This window comes from Sphaerodactylus townsendi, linkage group LG05, assembly GCF_021028975.2.
Source record: "Sphaerodactylus townsendi isolate TG3544 linkage group LG05, MPM_Stown_v2.3, whole genome shotgun sequence".
Lineage (NCBI taxonomy): Eukaryota > Metazoa > Chordata > Lepidosauria > Squamata > Sphaerodactylidae > Sphaerodactylus > Sphaerodactylus townsendi.
The window spans coordinates 34679584-34700658 of record NC_059429.1 but is presented as its reverse complement, the minus strand read 5'-3'; positions in this window follow the sequence as shown (position 1 = coordinate 34700658).

Here is a 21075-nt window from a genome sequence, read left to right as displayed (position 1 = left end):
CCTGCTACTGTGCAAAAACCAACCGGAAGCAGGACCAGTTTATTTTTCCCACCCAGCCGCTGGATCTCCCTGCCTGACGTTCATTCAAACTGCCACTCAACAACAACAGCCAATCAGGACGCAAGGCACCAGGCACACTCAGAGATGTTTGCAGCTGCCACTCAAAAACAACAGTCAATCAGAAGGCAGGACACAGGGCATGCTCAGACTTGCTTCCGAAGTAAATACAGAAGTCACGGGCTCGTGCAGAGCAAACGGCAGCACTTCCTCCTAGTGCTAACTCTGCTTGTGGGAAGAACAGGGGAAGAAATGGATAAATTAGACACGGTATGTAAGACCCCAGTTCAACCCGGGTGTAATTGTGCCATGTGGAAATGGCCGAAGTTACAGTTTTGTGGGGTTTAAAGTTCTGCATATGTCTTGCTCCCTCTAGGGGTTGATTTGATCTCACATCTAATTTTATCATGAGTAAAAAGCTGCTGCTTAAATCAGCATGGAAATATGCTAGATTTAATCTTCTGCTATTTTGAATGGACTAGTAGAGGGAGTTAAACATGTGTAAAACTTTTTTTAAAAAGCACTGAGGAATCAAGAACTTCAAAAAGAGAACAAGGAAAAAGCCACAGTTGTTTTTTACATGCACACTGGTGGGTATTTCATATGCTAGTGTATCTATAAACTAGAACTGGTTTTACACAAGTTTAATTGTTATTATTTTAACTTAAAATGCTGTAGCTGGGTGAGGGAGCTGAGAATTCACCCACACACCAATAACCTAAACTTCTGTGGATTTCCTCAAATGAGTGAATGGCGACTTTACATACATAGATATTCCCCATGTATTTTTTATCATATAGTTTTTAAAATGTGTGCAGTCTCTTCCAAAATTACAATGTTGATATATATCACATACATTTCTAGTGTATACCTGTAGAGAATTGTAACAAGCAATTCTGTATGCCCTGCTAAAGCTGTGGGGAAAATTTGTTTAACTTTCTGTTAGTTCTTCGCTAAGTGGAGGTGTATAAAGTATTTACTCTCTTCCTCAAAGATATTGATCAATTAATCCTTATAAATTGCTCTCCAAAGATTAAAAAAAATTACACTGAAGGCCCAAAATTATTAACTAAGACAGGACTAATGGTCCAGATAGAAAATATCCATTTGCATCATTTGCATCCAGGCTAATCCTGGGATTTACAACACATATGTGTGCAGTCTAGCAAAAAATTAACATGAATTGAGAAAACAGAGGAGATGAAGTGAGTTCCTCCCCATTGGCTAGTTTGACAAGAAGAGAAAGAATGTTGAAATAGCTAGAATTTGTTTTACCTGCTGATGCCAACAGCTCTATTACTTACCAGTGGATGCATGCCCTCTAAAAGTACAAGGAGCTTCAGTAATGAATACTCTCTTGTTCCAAGCTCCAGTGAAGGAAGAAATCAGCCACATCATAGGAAGTATGATAGCTGAACAGGAAAAAATTAAGATGACAAATGAGACCAGCCTAAAGGGCTAACAACACATTATAGATACCTCAGTGGATATTACTTTAAAGAAAAGTAGTTTCAAGAGGTAGGAATTTTAATGGAGAACAGGTAGATAAAGCGGTGTTTAATTCTTGCCTTCTCCCATTCCAAAGTATTCTCATGCCCAATTCCATTCTTGCCTTCCCCCATTCCAAAGTATTCTCATGCCCAAACTCATTGAATAAGTACAAGTTTGACCTAAAAAATACATTTTGGACAGAAGTAGGCAACCTGTTTATCCCATGTTCCAAAAATACACAGTGTCTACCTGTGAAGATGCCAGTGCACAGTACATGAGAGATAGGGACAAAAAGATGAGAATTGTACAGGTAAACCGCATGTAGATTAGTATATTTGCACAGGAGTAAAACACTTAAATAACACTACTATAGAAATGTCAGTATGTCGACGTGAAATTGACACTCCCACGTAGGAATGAGATCCCAATGGATGAAAATCCAGGTAATGTCTAGTTCTGAAAAATGCTTTATGACTAGACATCTAGTGGGATATGAGGACACCAGCTGGAGAGTTTGCACTCAGACTTTCACTCCTACAACCATCACACTCCACATTCTAATCTTAAACAATTGCTGCTCTGTAGGAAAGACTGTTCCATTTTACACACACACACACACACACACACACACACACACACACACACACACACTTTTTGCCCTAGTCTTTCTGGTTTCTTTCCTGCCACTCTACCCACTATCCCACTGACTTCTTCCAGTATCACACTGAAATAAATTACGACCCTAATCTTACAAGTTTCCCTCATGAGAATATTGGTTGTACATACACTGCATAGGCAATAAAAAATGATTGCAGAGATCAGGCAAGGTAGTCTCATAAATGCTCAGCATTTTGATGTTTTTGTTTAAAAAAGAAATTTTGTTTAAAAAATAAATTTAAGATTTTTATGTAGACCAAAAAGTTTACAGAAAAATCTACCACAGCCCTGGGAAGCCCCACTGTGTGAATTTTTTGATTCACACAACAGGCTCACATGTGGCCACTAGAGGTATAACAGGCAAGCCTTTCAAAAGCCAAAAAGTAAACTGTGCTGGATTTCTGTACAGCACTTAAAATAACTTATGCAACCTGCAAGTGATAAATAAGAAGGGCAGCTTTGGACAGAATCTGTTGTATCAAAACCCAACTGTTTCTGTGTATGCATTCCAAGATTTCCCAGTCATTTCTGGAAGCAATGCTCTTAGTGAATCCTCAATTGTTCAAAAGGGCCAAAATCAGAGAAGAAGTTGTCTCAAAAAATAAACTTGTTCTGACATTCACGATTTCACTGGGGAGGTATCTGAAGGAGCTACTCATGGAAATGTTAATAAATTATCACCAAGATGTGATATTTTTAAGTTTAAAAAATGTTAACAAATGACCCTATTTACATTAAATTTTTCAGCATTGCTATCCGAATGCTAAACAATGTGCACAACGGATCTACGCCTGCATTGCTATTTCTATGTTCTCAGTGGTTCCTGGAACTTAAAATGCAGCTCACATATGCACACAGAAGGAATGGAGACATACTATTTAAGGAGCAGTCACAACGGGTTCTTACTCACAGTGTGAGTCTGGTCTTGCAATTTGCATTGCAAATGTAGAAAAGCAGAAACACTAGGTCTGTCTCCTCTCTTTACCCTCCATTTGTGAATTAGGTGGCTGGTTGTCTTTCTAAAACAGTACCAAATATGTTTGTTTGTGTTTACATTCATACTCTATACAAAATTAAAAGTAATGCAAAACTGATTTGGGGGATCAATTGGAGATGTCACAAATGGTAGCCAATAAGCACCAATCACAGCTGGATTTTCCCCATATTGAAAAACAGAGCCAACTTTTGTTGTCTCTAAGGGCTAGCTCTAAAGCAGGTACATATTTGTCCAGAAAGCAATGAAGTAGCCTTTGCCAGTCCGGAAATGCTGTGCTTCTGTTTCCCCACAAGTTATTTTATGTCATGCCAAACTATCTAGACAACACCAGGTTTCTGAATGCTTATAACACTAGTCCATTAAATTTCCTGCTTTCTAAAAAAATCTAGCTTTGTGACATCAACATGGATTTATTTTTCAGACTGTCTGAATTCCATCTCCCTTTTGAAAGAAGAATGACAAAGGCTAAAGTTTTTCCTCAAGGCTAAGGTGCACATTTCTCACTGGTAGCTTGACAAGAAGAAATAATTGCTTTTTTTCCATTTCAGAAGCATATGATAGGAAGCAGACTCTGATATCTTCAAGCCTTCGGGAGAGAAGGAGGACTAGTACTTTTTCATGCCTAATACTAATGTCTCTGGCATACGGAAGGAACTTCCACATGAAATCTAAGGAGGTGGTTGTAGTCCTGCAACCGATTGGCAGAAAAACCACTTACTGATAACAATACCAAAGTCATACCCTTGGCCCAACAGGACCCAGTCATCAAGTACTGCACTAAGACCCAGTAGCCAAAACTCCATCTGAACATTGCCTGAATCCTCCAAGTCTGAATCATCCAAGCCCAGCCTTTTTGAGGAACTGCTGCATTCCCAGAACAGCACAACTTCCTGTTACTTATCACCAAAAACCCATGAGGATGCTACAAAACAGCAACAAAGTACAACTTTCCAGGTTAGGACACGATCAAGATTTCTCACTCCTCAAACAGAAGGAACAACCTTAAATAGGCAGTAGGGCTGGAATGGAGACATAATGGTGTAATCTACCAGGGAAACTTATTGGACCAAGTAATTTACCACATGGGGGCAATCCTTAGTTTTGCAGCCCATAACTAGCCCAGGTGCTGAACAGATGATACAAGCTTTGGTTCATTCCACACAGCACAAATAAGATGTCCTGAGGACCTTAAAAAAGCTGTTTTGGGAAGGCGTTCTACATAGCTTTTTCCTTAAGATGCCCTCAGAATGCCTTATTTCTGCTAAAGGCATTTTTTTAGGATGCTTTAAAGTGCACCTTTTTTCCCTAAGCCTCTTACTTGGCTGTGCGGAATGCAGAATTCAAGAGGCGTATTATGTTTCCACTTGACTGTTTTGTCCCCTGGTCAGTTTCATCCTTCACTTGCACCTGATATTTTGTGTGCCCCCATTTGCTGAAGGTTGCCCCAGGACTTTTGCTCTGCGGGCTCCAATCCTGGGTGTATTTTTAGCCCAAAAAGTACATAGCTGTACCAGCTCATCCTGCCAATTCTAGCAACATATAGTTATCCTGGGTTTTTTATTTTTTGAAGAGCTAACTTCCAAGATACACAGACACACATAAGAGAATCTTAGCTACTCAGCTACTTAGCTTTGCCTTCCATTGAGAAGCATGGGGTAGACCTCCCCAAGGAAAAAAAATGTTGATCCATAGACAGCAGGTTTACCCAATGCTATAAAATTTAAAAAGTCTGAGGCAGAGCAGAACCTCTCCACCTGTTTAAAATACATGGGAAAGTACATATGAATTAAGGGTCTTGGTTTTATAGTGGACCCAACATTATTACTGAGAACCAAGCTAATGCAGCTGCAAAAAAGGGCTTTCTTCCAACTCAGCCTAGCCCAAAAGATGACCCCCTTAACTGGATCCAGCTCATCTGGCCACCTGGACCCAAGCAATGATGACATTGAGACTAGATTGCTGTAATGCATTGTACATCGGTCTCCCCTCAAAATCAGTTTGGAAACCTCTTTTTAACACGTCACCCAGTCGTCTTATTGTCAGTGTGTGGAGTGAAAAAAGGCAGTCCCACAGTTGTCTATTTTGTGCTGTGAGGAATGAACCATAGTGTCCTTAAAACCCACAAAATCCTTTCCACAATATGGCGCCCCGTTTGGATACTGTGGTCCCTCATAAAATCTAGGGTTCTTCAGTACCAGCTCAGGAAGGGAAGCAAACATGCAGGTGATACACCAACTGAATTTCTGATGAAACATTTGAGCTCAAACAAGATACACTACACTTGAAACTTGGAGACTGTTAGACAAGATGGTATCTGAGGGACACAGTGAAATTCCCCTAGTTATCACCAAGTGATAATGAAATTCCACATATTTGCAAGATGAGATTGTGTTCCAATTCCACTCATGAAAGAGTGTTTTATGAACTTGCCTTTGGCCAAGCAAAAATACAAAGCTTGTGAGCCCTTGAAAACAGTGTTATATGAATATGTCACACAAGTAAAATGCCACAATTCTGAAACGGCTTATATAACGTTATTACTTGCAGTGAAATTGTTCGTACCCGCCAGAAATGTAGTAAGCACTGCTTTCTCCATCAAAAGTTCCATCTTTGCCAACATTTGAAAAACTTCTGTACTGTCATAAATTACCTTGGCTGGTTCTCCAGAGCACGCCACTGTCACTAGAGGAAAACAAAATGGCTTCATATCTGTAATTCACATCTGGTTCCTGAGGATGGTTCTCTCAAAAAAAAACATTTTGAAGGAGAAAACAGATGCCATCATGTTCTCCTACAACAGTTCACTAGGAAACAGTCCAAAAATCTTCTAATAAAGTTTGCCAAGAACATATGATACACTTACCTTCTTTGTCCAGGCCAACCAGTAGACTGCTGAGCCAAACAGGTCTCAAACTGAGTTCCTTAAACCAGGTTCAATCTGTTTCACAAAACAGTTTAGATACAACCCAGATACTTAATTTTTTGCAATAATAGACATCTTGCCCACTCTCCAAAAGCAGTTAGCAGCCATATATTCCTCAGTTTGCCTTTGGAAAACATTTCTGCCTACCATCAAAAATGAAGGTCTATGTAAGAATACAACTTGACCCTTCTTTATTAGATTTTAACCCACTCTCCCCTGTTGTGGCAGGCTCAGAACAGTTTACATCCTTTCCAATAAAACAATATAATAAAATCAAGACGTTTTAAAATACTAACCCACAAAGGGTAAAACAGACTAAAACTAAATACCCTACCCCTATACCCACATTAAACAGAAACCAAAGACAAAAAATCAAGAACTGGGGATGGGGAAGAAGGGAAATAAGCCAAGATGAATAAAACCATTGCTACCTTCAACCATAAACCTGCAAAAATTCAGGCCCTATAGAACTAGGATAGATCCCATAGGGCCTGATCTCACTACACAGAGTGTTCTACTAGGTCAAGGGTGGAGCCAAAAAGGCTCTGGCCTTGATCAAGAACAGCTGGACACTTTTTGGGCCAGGGATCACCAGTAAATTGTTATTTGTGTAAAATAATTTTGCCTCTGGTTGAAAAAAAATAAAAGCCTTCAGGACAAAGGGGAATGTTACAGTAGATTAAATGTTAACTCCTCAACTTTAGCAACATACTCAACCAAGCAAAAGGCTGCATGCACATGTTTGAAGATAAAATGCATTCTTTGTTTAATTGGAAATATATAGCATAGAACTGCTCAAACCTCACATATAGGAGGATTTTGCAAGTGCCAGCAGCTGCCTCAGGCTTTGAGTAAAGTCTCAGCTCGAATGCAACCCACATTTGTGGCTTTATTCAAAAGCCAGACCCTTGTCCAGTTGAGAACTGAAGGAAGGAGTATGGCTTACTGATGAGGACACTGGGGGAAAAGCTGTATTGGGGAGGTTGATCTCCATGGCAACTGCATCACTTGTCATTTAATGCTAAGGTTTGGATTCATTACTGAAGCAAAAGTGGCAGCAAGTCAAGAGCCAGTGCTAGGCCTTTCTTTTATTAAAAGGGCAAACCCCTTTTACATTTCTCCTTTAAAAGTGGCAGACAGACGCACATCTGGTTGACTGGAGTAGCTTTAAAGAGTGCTTTCAAGTGGTTTCAGCAGCCTGTGAATGAACAGCTAATGGAGCTGAGAAAAAATAATAGCTTATCATATGCACCAAAGCACTGGCCTCAGCTCACTGCATTTGATTCGATGAGTTAACAAATCACATACTTTGGAGGAGGGAATTTGTAAAGTTCTTTGTTTTTCTGTACCTACCAATGAAATCATCTTGCAATAACTGTTGGTATAGTCAGTTCACTGGGGTAACAAATCTTGTATTTAATTGCTCCCAGGTCTGGAATAGAGACATTCTTGTGGCATACTTCCAAGCAAGGAATGGCTGAGTATTTACGGGCAAAGGCAGTGGAAAGAAAAGTTAAATGAGAGATCTGCTGCCCTTTGAGGCTGTGTCAGCCCAGATGTGCCACTTTTGATGACAGCATTTGCCCCGATGATTTCCCTCCTTTGCCTTTGTTCATATCACACAAAGCTCAGACTCTGGCCTTTAGTCTATCAAGGTCAGTACTGTTTATTCTGACTGGCAGCAGCTCAACACGATCTCTGGTGGAGATTTTTCAAAGCATAAGCTGAGGATTGAAGCTGGGACCTTCCACCACCAGGCTCTGACAAAGTCTTCTATCAGCCAGAGACCTACTTAGTTTCAGTAAGGTTGCTTTTCAAAAAGAATTTATGTAGTTAATTGTGTAGCAGTCGTTTAAATCCAGCTAAACAGAGGTCCTGTGGTTGAGCCAGGGGGCGGGGTGTGTGTTGCTATTCCTGACTCTTGATGGTGTGTAGCTAACACCTGCAGTCTAGTGTGCTACTTGATGCCTCACTAACAATGAAAGCTCAAGTCACACACATGGCTCATCATACTGTCTATCATCTGCGCCAGGTGATATTATTGGTGGCCTACTTATCCCAGACAAGGGTTCTGCAACCCATGGCTCTCCAGATGTTCATGGACTACAAATCCCATCAGCCCCTGCCAGCATGTTGCAGACTCCTGTCCCAGACCAACCGTGATTTCCCTTTGGAATCACTCCTTATGCTCACAAAGGTGGAAGCCTTCAGACTAGTTAAGAATAGGCTCTTGGATCTTGATTTTCATTTTTTGACTCTTGCAGCCAAGACAACCTGCTCCCCAACTACACTATTAATCCCATGCGAGCATGGAATTATGGCAACATATCTTCGTCTGCTGATTAATCCCACCCAGAGGAGAGCTTTGCCAAATCCCGCGTGGAAATAGCGGGAGATTTAAGGAGAGGAGCCTGGGGAGGGTGAGGTTTGGAAAGGAGAGGGCAGGGTGGGGCTGCCATCCTCTAGGTGAGGCCTGGAGACCTCCCGGAATTACAGCTGATTTCCAGGCAGCCATGATCAGTTTCCTCTGGAGAAAATGGCAATTTTGGAGGGTAGGTTCTACAGCATTATGTCCGGCTGAGGTCCCTCCCCAAACTGCACCCTCCCCAGACTCCATGCTGGAATTTGTAATGCCAAAGGCTTTTATGGCCAGAATCGACGGGCTGTTGTGGGTTTTCCACGCTGTGGTCTTTTCTAACCTGGGCTGGTTTATAAAGTTTATTATTGCTGCCATTTTTCTGCAGGAGAAGTGGGATCAATGTTTTCACAGATCTGATGTTTGCTATTATGCTGCTGTTGTTCACCGCCCTGAGCCCTTTGGAGGAGGGTGGTATACAAATCAAATAATACAATACAATAAATTTGGGAAGTAAATGTCTGTGCAAAGTACAGAAACCTGTCCTTCAAATCTGTAAAGCCAATGGGAAGTAGCAGTTAGAATGCTAGATTAGGGTGACCTGTGTTCAAGTCCCGATTGATACATACAGTTCTTTGCGTGACCCTGAGCCATCATAATTTTTTGGCCAAGGAGGACAAAATGGAGGATGGGAACATCATTTATATCATGGGGAAAGAGCAGTCTGTGACAGACAAACCAGTTGCATTTTATTGCTTTGACAGTGGGACCCTCCTTACCGTCAGATATCTCTACTTTAATAAACTGTATGCATGGAATTGAGACTTGAGAATTAAGTTAAATGCTAAATGCCACATTCCCTGCTTTCCTTCCATTTTATTCATTATTCTAATGACCTCTTTAATGCCAGGCAATTACCACTCTGAATGAAAGTCCTCCAGGTAAGGCTGTAATATTAGCCATGGAATTACACAGTAATACAGTACATGAAAAATGAATGTAGCCTTTAATAAGAAAATTTGGTCTCAGTCATTCCAGAGCACAATGCTCAGCAATGCAATCACCTGTTTTTAAACCATGAAATCTGTGGTGCCACCTTATTTTGGGGGGGGGGGGGAGAAACTCTAAAGGAAGGGAAGAAGGGTTTTTTTCTTACAATTCTCTGAGCAGGGATGAAGTTATAGATCATTATCTTCTCTTCATAGGTTGCTTACCCAAAACCTGGACCATTGGAGGGAGAGAATGATATTGTCTGGAACTAGGTCAGCTCTCTTACTTCAACCGCTCCTGCTCCAAATTCTAACTTTGCAGAATTAGAGTAACTGTCTGTGTAAAATGTCATCAAGTCACAGCTGCTTTCATGTGAAAAGGAGAGGTGGTTTGCTGACTCTTCCTTCGTAATGTCCGTTCCAAGTACTGACCCTGCTGAGCTTCCAAGATCTGAAAAGATCGGGCTATAATGCGCTGCCTTCCTCTCAGAGTGAGTATCTGCACATTCATATTCCATGACTGCAGCAGCATGGCGATTTACTTTACAAGAAATGGCCTTTCCAGAGCAACTACTGAAGACATAATCAAACGCCACAGCTGTCACAGAACCTGACATCACCTCAAAAACCAATCCTGCAAACGCATGTGGGAGTCATTACGTGATTTAAGGCAATGTACAAATCAGCCTCAAATGACTGATACATTTCAATTCTGGCATTTCAAACATCACATTGTTTTAAATTCCATTTTATAACACACTACCATTTTTTTCATTAAAGTATGTACCAGGAACATCCATCATGTATGATCATTTCTTTTCTTGAGGCGTGCACAAAATAAAATTCAGCTGACAGCTGTTTTAACCACCAGCACCACCACCCTCCCCCCAGTTTTGGTTACTACTGGATCCAAGGCTTTCCTGCCTCTCCTCCTCACATTACAGGCTTTTGTTCCCCATCCTCAAAATTGTGCCTCTGAGGGTGAAAAGGCTGCCAGGGTGACGGGGGAGGGGGGGGATCTAATAAGTGGAAATGGCCATTGAAGTTTTTCTTGGTTTAACGGAGTTAAACAAGCTTACCTGATAATTGCTTGCAGTTAAATTGCTGTTAAACCAATAGTTAGAAGGACCAGATTAAAAACTGGTAACGCTAGTGGATTTGTGGATCCCAAAAATGTCATGGGAATCCAAGGAGAGACTGCAGGGAAAGGGGTCAATTTGTGGAAGTTGCTTTCATTTACTGCACACAGAAATGCCTTCTGCAAGCGGAAAAAGCACTTAGGATCCAAGCCCTCTATTTGTTCTTTATTTCTATTGGTTTTAATGGAAAACAGACTAAGGGCTGTAACTGCTCCCCCTTGTCTACTATGTTGATAATTCTTTCTGATAGGAGATACTTTTTTTATTACAGCACAGTGCATGGAGGCAAAACACAGCACAGCTTACCCAGGCACGCATGTGTGCTGGCAACAAAAGAAACTCGGAACCAATTCATAGTTTCTAACTAATAAGAGGAGTCTTTATTAGTGAACTCAATTCTGGATAGAAAAGTCTGTTAAAGTGGAGAGTTAGGTTCTCTATTCTAATCTATCTAGCTGGATGGTGAGAAATTCTGTCTGCCAGCGTAGTGTAGTAGTTAAGAGCAGGTGGATTCAAATCTGGAGAACTGAGTTTGATTCCTCATTCCTCCACCGGAATGGCAGAGGCTTATCTGGTGAACCTGATGCGTTTCTGCACTCCTACATTCCTGTTGGGTGACCTTGGGTTAGTCACAGATCTTTGGAATGCTCTCAGCCCCACCTACCTCACAAGATGTCTGTTTTGGGGAGGAAGGGAAAAGAGCTTATAAGCCACATCGACTCTTCTTAACAGAAGAGAAAGATACAGTAATGTAGCTGCCATGAGGCGGGGGGGAGCATGCCACTGGGGTCAAGTGGGGGTGGGAAATCGCCTGGAGTTCAGTTGGCTGCTCTTGGCAGCCTGGAGTTCAGCCGACTGCAAAGAGCAGCCACCTAAACTAAGGCAAGTGGAGGGGTGGGGGCATGGGGGTAGGGCCCCATGGGGGGGCCACAGGGGGCAGCCTGGAGCAGTCTGGAGTTCAGCCAGCTACAAAGAGCAGCCAGCTAAACTAAGCTAAGTGGGGGGCCCAGGGCTGCGGGGGCACGCAGGCAGCTGCATGAGCGGGGCTCGCAGGGGGTCCCCTAGGGCTGCCTGGAGTTCAGTGGGCACCTTGGGGGGCCCAGGGGGCAGTGCCCAGGCATCATTTTGCCCTGGTCACCACTGGAAAGGTGTGGTGTACATCCAAACTCTTCTTCTCTGCACACATTTTGCAATATGGAATGTGTGTGCAAGAATGGTGGAGGGTGGAGGAGAAGCAGGAAGGAAGGAAGGATCCCTGAGAGTAGCAATCTACACATCAAAGGAATATAGTGTCAGAGCAGTAGAGAAAATGTGCCAAGTGTCTTGACCCTCTCTAGTTATCTGATTCACTGATCAGACACGCTCTGTCATTGAGGCAGAAGACAGCGTAAAGTCCTTCACTTCCAACAAAGCCAGGATAAAATTCTTACGGATTGTGCCCTATCCCAGACCTTAGGTTGACAGTTTTCATAATCTTAATATCAGGGGTGTACACACACACACACACACCAATTCCCTTCCCACACTTACCTACGTTCCTTTTCTTTTTGTAGTACTTTTTGAGGCTGAAAAACGCGGCCTATTTACAGTTCAAGGAGAAAGCTGCCTGACGAACTATACTTCCCAGGAGACCTTGTGAGCCCCAAGGTCTCCTGGGAACTGTAGTTCCTCAGGCAGTTTTTCCCCTGAACTGTAACTAGGCCGCTTTTTTCAGCCTCAAAAAGTACTACAAAAAGAAAAGGAACGTAGGTAAGTGTGGGAAGGGGGTTGGGGTGTGTGTGTGTGTGTGTGTGTGTGTGTGTGTGTGTGCGTGCGCGCGCGTGCTGCGGGGGGAGGCGCCACAGGGGGGGCGGGGGGTCATGGGGGAAAGGGGAGGGGCCAGGGGTGATTTTGCACCCCCCAGGCGTGCGCCCGGTGCACGATGCACCCTTCCCGTCCCCTTGGCCCTTCGCCACAGCCCGGAGTCCTAGACTAAGCACCAGCTACCTGTTGTCACGCACACGCATCTAAAGCAAGAAGGCGGAAATAAAACTTCAACACAAGAACCATCTGGAACTTTCATTTACTCCTCTCGGATCTGGAGTTTCTTTCAGCAGAGCTGTCCCGTGAAACACAGCAAGCCAGCCATTGCAGCAGACTTGACTTTGCAAAGTTGCAAGATTTATTCTGCAAATTTGCAGAGGAGACTCTGCTGAGATGCCAGTCTGGCTGTGTTCCCAAAACACTTTCCAATACTCTTTGAAAGGGGGTGAGCCCTACTCTAATGCAGCTGCCAGACCCCACAAAATATTGGAGAATTTGCTTTCTGGGGAGCCAGCAAGCGACAATATCCCTTGGTCGATGGTGTGGGTTTGTTATCAGGCTGACTTTATGTACCTGCAAGTGAAAGGTAGAAAAAGTCAAACAGGGTCGATGTTTGGTGATGGTTTGGAAATATTGTAACGGTGGTTGCATTGTTTTTTTGTCTTAAGTGTGTGTGGGGGGGTGGGGGGTGTTCTGTTTATATATAGGAAATATTTCCTACGCATTTGCAAGACATGTGTGCAGTTGTACCCAGTTACTTGAACGTAAGCCCCATTGAGCTGAGAGAAACTTGTTTTCGGCTTAACATCCATAAAGCTTTCATAATTTGGGGGCGGGGGAGCAGTTTTCCAAAATCCATTGAACATGTAGCCAGTGGTGGGATCCAAAAAATTTAGTAACAGGTTCCCATGGTGGTGGGATTCAAACTGTGGCTTAGCGCCAATGGGGCTATGTGGGGCACGATGGGGGCATGGCCGGGCATTCCGGGGGTGGGGCATTCCTGGGTGGAGCTGTGGCAAGGATGCAGCTGCTGCGCTCCTCCTTGGGCGGAAAGCAAATGCATGCAGGCACAGGCTGCCACGCACGCTGGTGCACCTCCTGCTAGACTGCTTCAAGTTCTGCGCGCTACTGCTGAGAGGAGGGGCGTAACTAAATCACGCGGCAAAATCACCAATTAGTAACCCCCTCTTGGCACACACAAATAATTAGTAACCTCCTCTCGGGAACCTGTGAGAACCTGCTGGATCCCACCTCTGCATGTAGCTCTTGGCTATGCCGCTTGCTTTTTTAAAAAATCCATCCGCTCATAGGTACACCCCTAAATAAAACAGTGACTTCGTCTTTCTCCCTTTACTGCTCTTTTTCTAGCAATCACCGAGGGGAAAAAATCAAATGCTAAAACAGGCCGTCGAAATGTGGCTTTCTACTTTCAAAGCTTAATATCGACTGCTTTTTACTCCCCCCCAAGTTAGACAGATGCCCCCCCAACATGCAGAGGCGTATCTAGGGAAAATGGAGCCCGGGGCAAAGTCTAGGGGAAATGAAGCTGGGGGGGGGGGCGCTGAGGTTTTTGCCCCAGGCTCCATTTTCCATAGATACGCCTCTGCCGATTACATGGATTATTAGATCTCTCATGCAATTTCAGTACATTTTTTATACCATGTTGTCAGTCTATAAATGTAAATGCAGTAAATAGAATAGAAATAAATAGAATAGAAAATGGAATTTTAAGTCTCAATGAAACAGGCAGACTGCAAACAAAGTGAATTACAAAGGCAAAAACACAATTTCAAATACGTGGTACTCAAGAAACCAGACAGCTTTCGTACATGCTGGCTATTTAACATACATGTGCCTAATCACATGCAAAGAAGGCATTTCTAAGCAAAAAACGGTGACTCACTTCCAGTCATGTAAAGCAAAATGTTTGTCTGCCCTAGTAGCAGCAGTGCCCATCACCAAAGAGGGCATTTCCATTCTCAGTCTCCAAAATGACCATTTCCAATTAGATCATTCTATTCCTACCTGTGCATTTTAAAAGTCACAGGAACAGTTCCTAGTTCTTCCTGTGCTGAGTTTGATGCGCCACCTACTGGACAATATTAATTTGATCCAGCAACTCACCTGAAGCTAGTTTCCAGGTTTTCCAGAAATGACTGCCATGTTTTGTTTTGATTTTGCTTGCTGCTTTTTAAAGGGGACTGGTGTGTTTCAGTAGGAGCTGGAGAGATAACTGCTCTGCAGGAAAGTAATATTTGGTGTCTGTGTGTCCCAGTAACCTTGTGTGCAGCTGTTTTGCGCTCAAAAACCAGTTAAATATGCAATACACCCTGTAAGGGGAGGGGTGGCATGCAAGGGGAGGGGAGTGAGGGAGAGGTGGCATGCAAGGGAGGGGAGGGGCACTGATCAAACACAAATGCTGAGGAAACTCCACTGCTTGTGTCCCTCTACTGCAAGGTCTGTCCTCTTATCCCACAACTACTAGGTTTGCTCACATTTCCCCCAGCAGGTATGTGTTCTTTGTAAATCAGAGTTGAAATAAAGTATCATGTAATCATTGCATTATAAACACTGGCAATTAAATTTTGGAGGTACATTAGAGATAGAATACAAGTAAAACTGGGTAAAGTCTCCCATTAAATTAAGCTATAAAATTTCTAATATGGTTTTCCAAAGCCTGCTAAAGACAGCCCACATCTTAAGCAATACTAACAATAAAAATAAGCCAAAATAATAAAAAAGATAAATCGCGTCCCAGGCTTCAGCCTGGGACGACGTTGCAGGGGGGGAGGAAGGAATGCAAACCTCTCCCCCGCCGGCCGGCTGAGCCTGTCACGTGGCCGGGTACCGGCACGTGACAAGGGCTTCAGAGCAGCCTATATAAGGGCTGCGTCGGCGGGGTCCGGCCTCTTTTCGAGGCCGGCAGGTTTGAAAGGAAGGCAGCTGGTAGCGCTTCCTCGCGGCCTTGGGAAAGAGCTTGGGCGATCTACTCCTCCCTCCCCCACTTTAGCTTGCCTGGAGAGTACGGCCCCTTCGTCCGGCTGTTTGCAACAGCCTCGTCGGGCCGATCGATCGCCGGCAGGGCGGGGAGCCAGCTGATCGGGTGTTCCATCGGCCCCTGGTGTGGCCGCGCGTCCTTGCGCCGCCGGGGCTCAATTAGGGCGGCCGTTCTTTCCGGCGGTCGGCTCGGCCCTTCGTCGGCCGAGTCGGCGGGGGCGGGGGCGTTTGCCCTCCCGGGTTCCAGGGTGTCCACCGCCAGAGCGGGCGTGGCTTTCCGTCGGCTGGAGTGGCGTTATTCTCCCGTTCCTCCAGCTTCACGTTGTTTTTGACGGACCCGGGGACCCGGGTTGGAGGCTTCAAGCGGGCCTAGTGGCGGGCCTTGCAGAAGGCTCCGCTGGTGGTGCGGCGGCCATTTTGGCAATTTTTCTTTATCTTTTTGACCGCGCATCAACTACCCCCCCCCTCCTTTCTTTTATTAGAAGGGGCTAGTGTGGCAAGGCTTCCGGGATACTTTCCCGGTTGCGGCCTGGGAGGCTTAGACTGGGGTAATAACTGGAGGAATTTTATCTCCCGGCCATTAACGCTCCCCTGGCGGCCATTTTAAGCGAGGAGGGTGAGGAGACCATCGGCCATTTTGTACAATTTAGTGGGCCCTTCTGGTTAAGGCTCGTTTGAAGGGCTTGCTTTTGGTGGCAGTAATAGGAGGTGGTGAGCGCAGTGCCACCTCCTTGTGCCTCTTTGCCTCTTTTGATTTTCAGTAGCGCTTATTGCCTCTGGCAACAGAAGACTTAAGGCCATTTCTTTTGTGCAGGGGTCTACTGATTTGAAGTCCTTCTCTTAAGTCCTTTTCTTAATTCTAATAAGTTTACTTGGTAGAGTATAATAAGCTTACTTGGACTTTGTAGATTATATTAAGTTTACTTTGGAATTTATAAGGGCAGGAGCAGTAGTGAGCATCCTGTGCCATGGCCACTAAGCCGAAAGGTAATAAAAAGAGGGCACGGAATGTTGGACGGGGCGCGGCCGATAGGGCTTTTGCGCAGCAGCAACCGGGACCCACTCCAATAGTAGCCCAGGATGCTGATGCAGGAGCACCCCATGGCAATCTGGGGATGCCCGTCACTCCTGCGCATTCTGGGGTTCTTGCCCCCCCTGCAAGCTCGGCGGCATGTGCCACTTCCGCCGTGGACCTACCGGCACAAATTCAGCTGGGGACAGAGCCCAGCCTAGCGGCGCCGGTGCACCCAGTGCCTGGTACCCCAGGTACACCGCGGCCTCCTTCCACGCGGGCGGGGCCAAGCAATCCTGCAGGGTTCATGGCTCCGATGGTTCAAAGTGGGTTGCCTACAAATTCAAGTCCGGTTTTCATGTCATGTCCCTACCCATATGCTCCATACGTGGGCATGGGCATGAATGTGAATCCTGGCATGGTTTGGTCAGGGCAATTTAACCCCGCCTCTGGCTATGGACAATGGGTAGGTGGTTTTGGGGGAAGCCAATAGGTGCATCCCGGTCTTTGGCCGCCTCAGGGACACAGCTCTCCCAGCCCCCCTTTTAGGGGGCCTCAGATTCAGCAGAGCTTGGGTTCCTCTGTTCCCACTTTTGCGGGAACTCAGGTCCAGCAGGGTTTGGGTTCCTTTGTTCCCCCTTTTGGGGGGACTCAGTTACAGCAGAGCTTGGGTTCCACAGTGCCTTCTGTGGCAGGGACTCAGGTCCAGCAGAGCAGGGGTTCTTCCGTTCCCCCCTTTACAGGGACCACCATTCAGCAGAGCTTGAGTTCCTCTGTTCCCTCCTTTGTGGGGACTCAGGCTCAGCAGAGCTTGGGTTACCAGCCACCTTCCGAAGGCTTAGCCCCTTTACTAGCGGCGGGTCCCATAGTTCAGGGTCCAGAGCTGGCAGGTTCTTCAAGCCAGTCGGCCAGAGCACGTGCCAGAGCAAGACGCAGGGGGAAGAAGGCCTCTCGTCGTTCTCATCGTTCCCCTAGCTCATCCTCGTCGGGTGAGTCGACGGATGAGGATTCCGCCCAGGCAGCGGGGGATTACTGGGAGCGAGGGGAAAAGGTGCCAGCTCTTCCTCAGTGGATAATGCAAAGGAGGAAAGGGGACCTTGCTGTAGAGGACAGTGCCGGTAATCTAGAGCTGGGAGCTTTCTGCTCAGCATGGGACCCTGGAGATCCCCTGGGCTCCCATTTGCCGAGAAAACTGAGAGAAAGAGCCCTGGACGGGTACTATGTGGACCTCTTCACGGTTTTGCGGCCGGAAGAGGATCCAGAAGAATCTGGTTCCCGTTCAGCCAGAAAGAAAAGGGAACGCCCGGAAAGAGCCGAGCGTTCTTTTGACAACTGGTCAAAAGGGTTTGCGGAGTATATGGCACTTATTGGAGCCGCTTACCCTCTAAGGGCGTGGCACCTGGCTGCTCATTGGGCCAACGTTTTGAAAGCCCGATCCCTCTCGGGGGATGCAGCAGCCTTGAAGTATGATGAGGCATTTCGAAAGAGTGCTTCACATCGTCCAGGCCGCAGGTGGGACATAATCCACGATCAAACGTGGATGACTAATGTGGTCAAGGTCACCTCTACTAGTGGGGAAGGGCTGAAGAAAAAAGGGGCAAACCAGCGAGACCCGCCACGCCACGCCTGCTGGGCCTTTAATCAAGGCTCTTGTAGAAAAGAAAAGTGCAGGTTTGAGCACAGTTGCTCTAGATGTTTCGGGGCCCACACCAGGATACAGTGCCCACAACTGGCTCGGCCTCCCTTTCGACGTGGCCGGAACCCTGGCTCCGGCGGCTTCAAGAAGGACGGTGGTGGCCAGGGAGGATCCTTCCCCGCCCAGAAGGCCTGAGGTCCCGGAGGTTCTGCAGAGTCTTGCCCCTTCCCCGGTGCGTGTACAACATTTATGCCAGTGGCTGGACAGGTATCCGCGTCAAGACGACGCTTTATACTTAAAAGAGGGATTTCAATTTGGTTTTCAAATCCCGTTTGTAGGGAGCAGGGTGGCAACTTCAGCTCCCAACTTAAAATCAGCAAGGGAATTGCCCGCGATAGTGGCTGCCAAAATTTCAAAAGAATGCCGGGCAGGTAGAATCGCGGGCCCCTTTGCTGAGCCTCCATTGCCCAACCTCAGAGTTTCCCCCATTGGGGTGGTCCCCAAAAAGACCCCCGGGGAGTATAGAATGATACAACACTTGTCCTACCCCGCAGGGGGGTCGGTGAACGACTTCATCGACCCGGGCATTTGCTCAGTTCGGTACGCCACTTTGGATGAGGCAGTGAGTATCATTCGGGAGGTGGGAACAGCCTCGCTGTTAGCCAAATGTGACATACAGTCAGCTTTTCGGCTGCTGCCCATACACCCCAGGGACTTTGAACTCTTAGGTTTTCAATTTGAGGGACAGTGGTATGTTGATAAATGCATGCCCATGGGATGCTCTATAGCTTGCGCGGCTTTTGAAAAATTTAGCACCTTTTTGGAATGGGCAATCAAAGATCGCATGCCATCAGCAAAAGTTACTCATTATCTTGATGACTTTTTATTTGTAGGTGCAGCCGGCACTGATGACTGTGCAGTGATGTTGTCAGCATTTCAGGACTTGGCGGCAGAGCTAGGAGTTCCGTTGGCGGCCGACAAGACCGAAGGGCCTGTGTCTTGCTTAACCTACTTAGGAATTCAGTTAGACACAATTGCAGGAACATCTTCCCTGCCCCTTGACAAGCTGACAGCGTTACGCACACTGATTGGTGAAATCTCTGCTAAAAAGAAGTGTAGGCTGCGGGAAATACAGTCCCTGCTTGGGCACCTTAATTTTGCCTGTAGGGTGGTCTCCCCGGGAAGGGCCTTTTGTTCCCGCCTGGCCAGGACCATGGCAGGCTACTCAGTTCCCCACCATCACATCAGGGTTACTTCGGGTTTGTGTCAAGACTTAAGGGTATGGTTAAGTTTTCTGGAGCATTATAACGGGGTTTCCTTTTGGCAAGTACCTTGGGAGCTTCAGGACAGTTTTCAGGTTCACACCGATGCAGCTGGCTCTATAGGTTTTGGCATTTATTTTAGAGGCCAGTGGTGTGCAGGGGAATGGCCATCGGCATGGACTCAGACCGGAATTTTGCGGGACATGACTTTCCTGGAGTTGTTCCCTCTGGTGGCTGCGGTTCACATCTGGAAGGATGTGTTTCGCGACCATGCAGTTAAATTCTGGTGTGACAACCAGGCCGTGGTTCGGGTGGTAAACCGGCAGTCCAGCCGGTCTGAGCGAGTGATGCGGCTAGTAAGGGAATTTGTAATGGTTTGCCTGTCTAACAACATCTCTTTTAAAGCTGTTTTTCTGCCAGGTATAACTAACAATATAGCTGACGCTTTGTCTCGTCATCAGGTCAGCCGCTTTCGCTCCCTAGCTCCCGAAGCCAGCCAGTTTCCGGAGAAGTGTCCAGACCATCTGTGGCGTCTTGGCGGCAGTCAATAGCTGAAGGTGTCTTGCAGTCGCTGGCTCCAGCTACACGTCGCGCGTATGAAGGGGCTCTGAGCACCTTCTTTGCTTTTGCAGCATCCATCGGCGAGCCTGTCCGACAGGGGATTGCTAAGGACGTGGTGCTCCGGTACCTGGTTGATTTAAGGGACCGTCGAATGGCTGCTCGGACTATGAAGGTCCATTTGGCGGCCATTTCCTTTTTTAGCCAGGCCCTGGGAATCACTGACCATTCCCGCTGTTTTGAAGCGCGAAGAGCCGTGGCTGGATGGCAGCGCGCCTCCCCCAGGCCACAAGACAGTAGGCGGCCCATTACGAAGGAACTCCTGGGAAATCTAATTGATGCCACAGACTCTGTTTGTGGCTCTGCCTATGAGGCTTTGCTATTCCAAGCCTTATTTACTTTGGCCTTTTATGGGGCTTTTCGGTGTAGCGAGCTAGTTGCCCCGTCCACCACATCATCGGCTCCTATGGCTCTACAAAGGGTCGATGTGTCCCTGGTTGATGGGAACTTGCTTATATGGCTTGCGGGGTCCAAAACTGACCAGCGTCGTCGGGGAGCGAGAGTAACATTGTCCCCCTCCCCACCAGGGGCCCCTTGTCCAGTAGTTCGTATGGCTGCATTTTTGGCTGTTCGTCCTGATGGGCAGGGTCCACTGTTCATCCATAGCGATGGATTAGCAGTGTCCAGATACCAATTTACAGCGGTTCTGCGGCATTGTTTGCAATTTTTGGGCCTCCCTGCTGAACAGTTTGGTTCCCACTCCTTTCGAATTGGAGCGGCAACCACGGCCTCTCAGGAAGGACACTCCGCAACTGAGATTCAGGCTTTAGGCCGCTGGAGGTCTCTAGCTTATCGTGTTTATGTCCGGCCTCACCTTTCGCTGTAACTTTGTTCTCTTTATAGTTCCGGTGGCCCATCGTTACCAAGTTTGGCTGGTTGGCCACAGTATCGTGCATTGGGCTGGGCGCTACGCGAAGAAATCTGGCTGGGGAGAACATCTGGGCCTGGACACCTCTGTGGACATTCGCTGGCTGGCGAGACGAGGGATGATGTGGCCTGCTCTGCTCCTCCGGCTACGGAACTCTGTGCTTCAGTTTGGCTTCCCTGATGCAGTTTTGATTCAACTGGGTGAAAATGACATTCCTGCCTCTAAAGGGGTGGTGTTGCAGAACTCCATGAGGGATGACTTGAAGCTGCT